The sequence below is a fragment of the Solanum verrucosum genome, unplaced genomic scaffold, assembly GCF_900185275.1.
Source record: "Solanum verrucosum unplaced genomic scaffold, falcon-dt-bn FXZP01000258.1, whole genome shotgun sequence".
Lineage (NCBI taxonomy): Eukaryota > Viridiplantae > Streptophyta > Magnoliopsida > Solanales > Solanaceae > Solanum > Solanum verrucosum.
The window spans coordinates 1,680,361-1,686,204 of NW_026019974.1; the positions used below are offsets into that span (position 1 = coordinate 1,680,361).

The 5,844-nt window shown below is 39.8% G+C and overlaps 1 non-coding gene across 1 annotated transcript; it reads left to right on the top strand.

The window, feature by feature from the left end:
• Positions 1–4,356: 4,356 nt before the first annotated feature.
• On the top strand, positions 4,357–4,463 carry LOC125817313 (small nucleolar RNA R71). The gene has a single exon (XR_007442286.1). It is a non-coding gene; the product is annotated as a small nucleolar RNA R71 (small nucleolar RNA).
• Positions 4,464–5,844: the final 1,381 nt, after the last annotated feature.

Consider the following 5,844-nt stretch of genomic DNA (forward strand, 5'->3'; position numbering starts at 1 on the left):
CACAATGCTTTATGCTCCAGCTCGACTGGTAAATGGCAAGACTTCCCAAAAACTAACTGATATGGTGACATACCAATTGATGTTTTGTAGGCGGTGCAATATGCCCATAGTGCGTCATCTAACTTTCGAGACCAATCCGTTCTATTTGCATTCACTGTTTTAGCCAAAATGCTTTTGATCTCCTTGTTTGACACTTCAACCTGGCCACTTGTTTGGGTATGGTATGGTGTTGCTACTTTGTGTTAAACCCCAAACTTACTCAGTGCAGCTGAGAACCATTTATTACAAAAGTGAGATCCCCCATAGCTAATAATAGCTCTTGGAGTCCCAAACCTTTGAAAAATGTAGCTCTTCAAGAATTGGACGACACTTTTTCCCTCATTGTTTGGAAGGGCGACAACTTCTACCCATTTGGACACATAATCCACGGCCACCAATATGTATTTGTTCCCAAATAAGCTTACAAATGGGCCCATGAAATCGATCCCCCATACATCAAATAACTCCACTTCCAAAATGGGTATCATATGCAACACGTGCCTTTTTGATACACCACCTTGCTTTTGACATTGAGGGCACCTCTTAACAAACTCATATGCATTTTTGTGTAGAGACAGCCAGTAGTACCCACTTTGTAGCACCTTAGCTGTTGTCTGAACACCACCATGATGCCCTCTTACCAGTGACGCATGACATGCATGCATGATCTCCCTCGCCTTTTTTTCCGAAACACATCTTCTGATGGTGTGGTAAGCACACTCGATAAACAAATATGGCTCGTCCCACGGGTATTTCTTAACATCGAACAAGAATTTCTTTTGTTTGTAGAAGTTCAGTTCATCCGGCATTAATCCACACACTAATTAATTAGCAAAATCAGCATACTAAGGGGGTTGTGCGAGAGTTTCTACGAATACATGTTTATCAGGAAGGACATCCTTAATGTCAACCTGCAGCTCATCAGTGTCCCTACCTTCCAATCGTGACAAGTGATCTGCCACTTGATTTTCACAACCCCTTCTATCTTTGACTTCAAAATTGAACTCTTGCAATAAAAACACCCACCTTATCAGTCTCGGTTTGGCGTCTTTCTTTGCCACTAGATAACACAATGCAACATGATCAGTGTGAATAATTACTTTTGTTCTCAGCAAGTATACGCGAAACTTCTCAAACGCATAAACCACTGCAAATAGCTCTTGCTCGATAACTGTGTAGTTACGTTGAGCACTATTTAAAGTTTTTCTTGTGTCATAAATGGGATGAAAGAGCTTGTTTCATTTCTGTCCCAACACTATGCCCAATGTCATGCCACTTGCATTGCACATTACTTCAAATCGATCTGACCAATCACGATTAATGATGATTGGAGTGGAAATTAGTTTTTCTTTTTGGAAGTTAAAAGCTACCATACAAGCATCATCAAAGTGAAATTTCACCTCTTTTTCCAAAAGTTTGCATAAAGGAAGTGCAATCTTTGAGAAATCTTTGATGAATCTGGTATAAAATCTGGTATGTCCCGAAAAACTCCAAACCCTTTATACTGAAATTGCTGGCGGTAATTTTTCAATTACTTCGACTTTTGCTCTGTCGACTTCCAGCCCCTTTTCTGATACTTTGTGACCAAACACAATTCCTTCCTTAACCATGAAATGACACATTTCCCAATTCAGGACTAAATAGGTCTCCACACATCATTGGCGAACTTGGCCTAAGTTTGTAAGCATTCTAAAAATGTGTCACCCACAACTGAGAAATCATCCATAAATACTTCCATTGAGTCTTCCACCATGTCAATAAAGATGGATAACACGCAACGCTGGAATGTAGCCGGGGCATTACACAATCCGAATGGCATTCGTTTGAAGGCAAAAGTACCATATGGGCATGTGAAGGTTGTTTTCTGTTGATCCTCTAGAGCAATGGAGATTTGGTTATAGCCAGAGTACCCATCCAAAAAGTAATACCACCCTCTCTCGGATAGTCGGTCAAGCATTTGATCCATAAAGGGAATAGGGAAATGATCATTTTCAATCCATGACTTAAGTTTTTGGTAATCCATGCAAACTCTCCTTCCTGTCACAGGGCGCATAAGCACAAGCTCACCCTTTTCATTAGGGACAACCATTACTCCTCCTTTTTTCGGTACGCATTGTACCGGACTGACGCATTTTCTATCTGTAATCGGGTAGACCACTCCCGCATCCAACCACTTTATTATTCCCTTTATCACCACCTCTTGTATTAGTTGGTTCAATCTTCACTGATGCTCAAGACTCGGTTTAAAATCACTATCAAGCTGAATTTTGTGTGTACAAATGCCTGGAGGGATGCCCACTATATCAACGGTAGTCCAGCCGATTGCTTTTATATGCCTTTTCAGTACTTCAAGGAGAGATTTTACCTTCCAATCAAGTAAGTCGGCCGCAATAATCACTGTCAAGGTTTTATTCTCACCTAAGAAAGCATACCGATGGTGCGAAGGTAATACCTTAAGTTCGAGACTTAGTGGTTGTTTGGTTGACGGTTTGGTGGGATGGCTCTCTCGATTCTTTAAGTCGATGTCCAGCTTCATTGGAATCTCTATGAATCCCCCCATACTTGAAAATGCAGCTACCACTTCATCTTGGCTTTGAACTTCAAACTCTTCATCATTATCCCACACAACCTCAAGGGGTTCTTTGCTAAACATCAGATGGATCACACTAGCCACAACCTCATTAATCATATCATCAGTTGAAATTACATGAATGCCACTAGGGTGTTTCATTGCTTTGCACAAATGAAAGGTGACTTCATCATCATTAACCCAAAATTTCAGCTCTCCACTCTCAACATCCACCAAAGCTCTCCCAGTTGTGAAAAATGGCGTTCCCAAGATTATATGAATTTCGGCATCTATGTCACAGTCAAGTATGACAAAATCATCCAGAAATATGAACATGTCGACCTTAACCAAAATATCATAAAGTATCCCCACCAGATGCTTGATCGATTTGTCAGCCATCAAGAGTCTCATAGTTGTGGCATGCGGTTCACCCAACCCAAGTTGTTGATAAATATCATAAGGCATTAGATTAATACTTGCTCCTTCATCGCATAAGGCTTTTGCGAACTTGAGCATGCCTATGGTACACGCAATAGTGAAAGCCCCAGGGTCATCTTTCTTTTTTTATCAACTCCTTAGTCATAATTGCACTACAACTATGAGAGACTTCGATCGTCTCAAAATCCAAGCTCCTTTTTTTGTGACTAAACTCCTTCATGAATTTGGCATAACCGGGCATTTCCAACAATGCTTCAACTAGAGGGAGATTAATTAACGAGGTCTTGAATACCGATAAAAATTTCTTGAATTTTTCATCCTCATTCTTCTTCTTGAAACGTTGATGAAATGGAAGTGGTATTTTGTGTAAAGCTTGCTTGACTTTTGGGCAAGACTTTTGTTTCTTCACATCACTTTGTGGCCCCATTGTGTTGTATTATAGGATGGTTATTTCTTCATCCTCCATATCTTTTCTTTCATTTGGTATATGCAGTTCCTCATTTCCCATCAGATAACCTTTTACTTCATTTCCTCTCCGAGTAACAACGACCAACCCTCTGTCTTCATCACCTGCCTCTATCTTTTTTTTCAAATGCATTGTAAGTAAACCCATTTGACCTTCAATGATTTTGATTGCATCTGCGTGTGAGTTTACTTGACTTCTCATCCCTTTCAATAAATCATGCGAGCATTCAAATTAGTCAAGAATGCATGTAAGCTAATCATTCACGTGAGGGCTATTTGCACTCCCCCTTGACTTTGGGCTTTCACTTGAATGAGTGTGGTTCTCTTCATATTCATCCTCTCTTCTCCAATGCTTATATTGTTCGAAAGAATCATGATGGCACCTCCTTTACTCGACTTCCTTATAATGGTTCCAACCTTGGTTTCCACCTCGTTGCCAATAGCGTGGGTAGAAACCCTCCTCACATCATTTGGAGTTCCAACCTTGATTCTCCCAAGGCTTTGAATAGCCTTAGAACGAATCCTCTTCAACTCTGAACACTCCACATGTTCCCTTCATATGCTCCTGTAGAACTTCCATTTGGGTCAACATCTTCTTGATGTTTTCATCCCTCTTTTTCTTTTTCTTTTTATCCAGTTGTTCTTCTGTTAATCTACAATGAAATGGAGAGACGTGATCCTCGTTGGTATACCACGCTTGATTTATTCTAGTCATGTCATTTAGAAGAAATGAAGCCACCTTAAATGATTGCGACATTACTCCTCCTCATACCAACTAGTCAGCCACTCCTTTATTAACGGAATCAAGTCTTCGGTAAAAATATTGAAGTAAAAAATCATTTGGTAGTCCATGGGTTGGGCATTTAAGTTGGAGTTTCTTGAATCTCATCCATGTTTCATAGAGTGGTTCCCCTTCCCTTCGCTTGAAACCTTGAATTTCATCTCTAAGTTTCATTATTCTTGATGGAGGAAAAAATCTTGTGTGAAATGCTACAATCAGCTCCTCCCATGATGTGATGGAAATGTTTGGTAACTCGGTTAACCACTTATTAGTTTCTCCTTTTAAAGACAACGGGAATAGCCACAACCGGATTGACTCTTGCAACACTCCCTTAATGAGAAAGGACTGCAAACTTCTATAAAGCTTCTTACATGTTAATGCGGGTATTCTTGATCTAGCTCTCCATAAAGTCCCCTCATTTGGAGAAGGTGGAGAGTTCTGCTAGTGACTTCAAACATCGCATTTCCATTAGTTTGTGGGATGCAAATTGCGTCCCTTCCACCTGACTGATACGGGTTGTAGACACTAATGATGTCATCAATGCCGTCTCGATGACCTGCTTGACTGTCCTTCATTTCTTCATCACTCATGTTCACTTCTAGGTAGTTCAGCCAATACATGCACAAAACAACCAAAACTAAATAAATTACAACCAATAATTTGAGATTGTTAAACCTTCAATCAAAGAATTCTAAGTAACGCTACTCCCTGGCATCGGCGGCATTTTGATGTTTGCGTAATCAAGACACAACTTCCAATTTGAGTGTGTACGATAGTACAATAGTAAAGTAACCCAACCAAGGGTTGGGGTCGAGTCCCAAGGAAGTAGGCTTTCTTTAAGATTCAAAGGTTAAGATTTGATACAGTCTCTTCAATGATATTTCACCTATACCTTTAGGATTATGTAATATTTTTCAACTTTAGGCCCAAATTTACGAATAATTACGAAGTAAACAAATACTAGAGTAAAACAAGGGGAATTGACCAGCCAATTGTCAAATTTCACTTTAGAATGTAAATGTTGATACCAACGGTAGGTCATTTTGTTTTGGGTAGGTCGGACTATGTATAAGATAATTCTCTCGAACAATTAACTTTTCTATGACGAATTCTCTCAAACTTCATCACCAATCGGAAGATGCCCAGTCCTTTGCCCTCATCAAATCCACTCTCTCGAGCTAGATACAAAGGATAGGTTCCGTGTTTCACTCTCTCGAGCTGAAATTCGGCTAACCCACTACTAAGGATGATGAGATCGTTACTATGGTTTTGAACTTCTCTCTCGAGCAAGCTCACAATGCGAAAAATGGTTGCACTAAATATTGCAAAATAACTTCAAATCAACATAACGATCCAGACCCACTTCAAATCAACCTCCCCGTTCGTATTTCAGCACTACCCACTTAGCAAATTTCAACAATTGGCTTCATGGTCAAAACCCCAAGCGAAGGGATTTAGCCACTCATATTAAAAATGGAAAAAAATCAACACCCATACTTATTCCCATAAAAAAATGCAGCAAATTTAGGGTTTTACGGGGAAAAAAACTAGA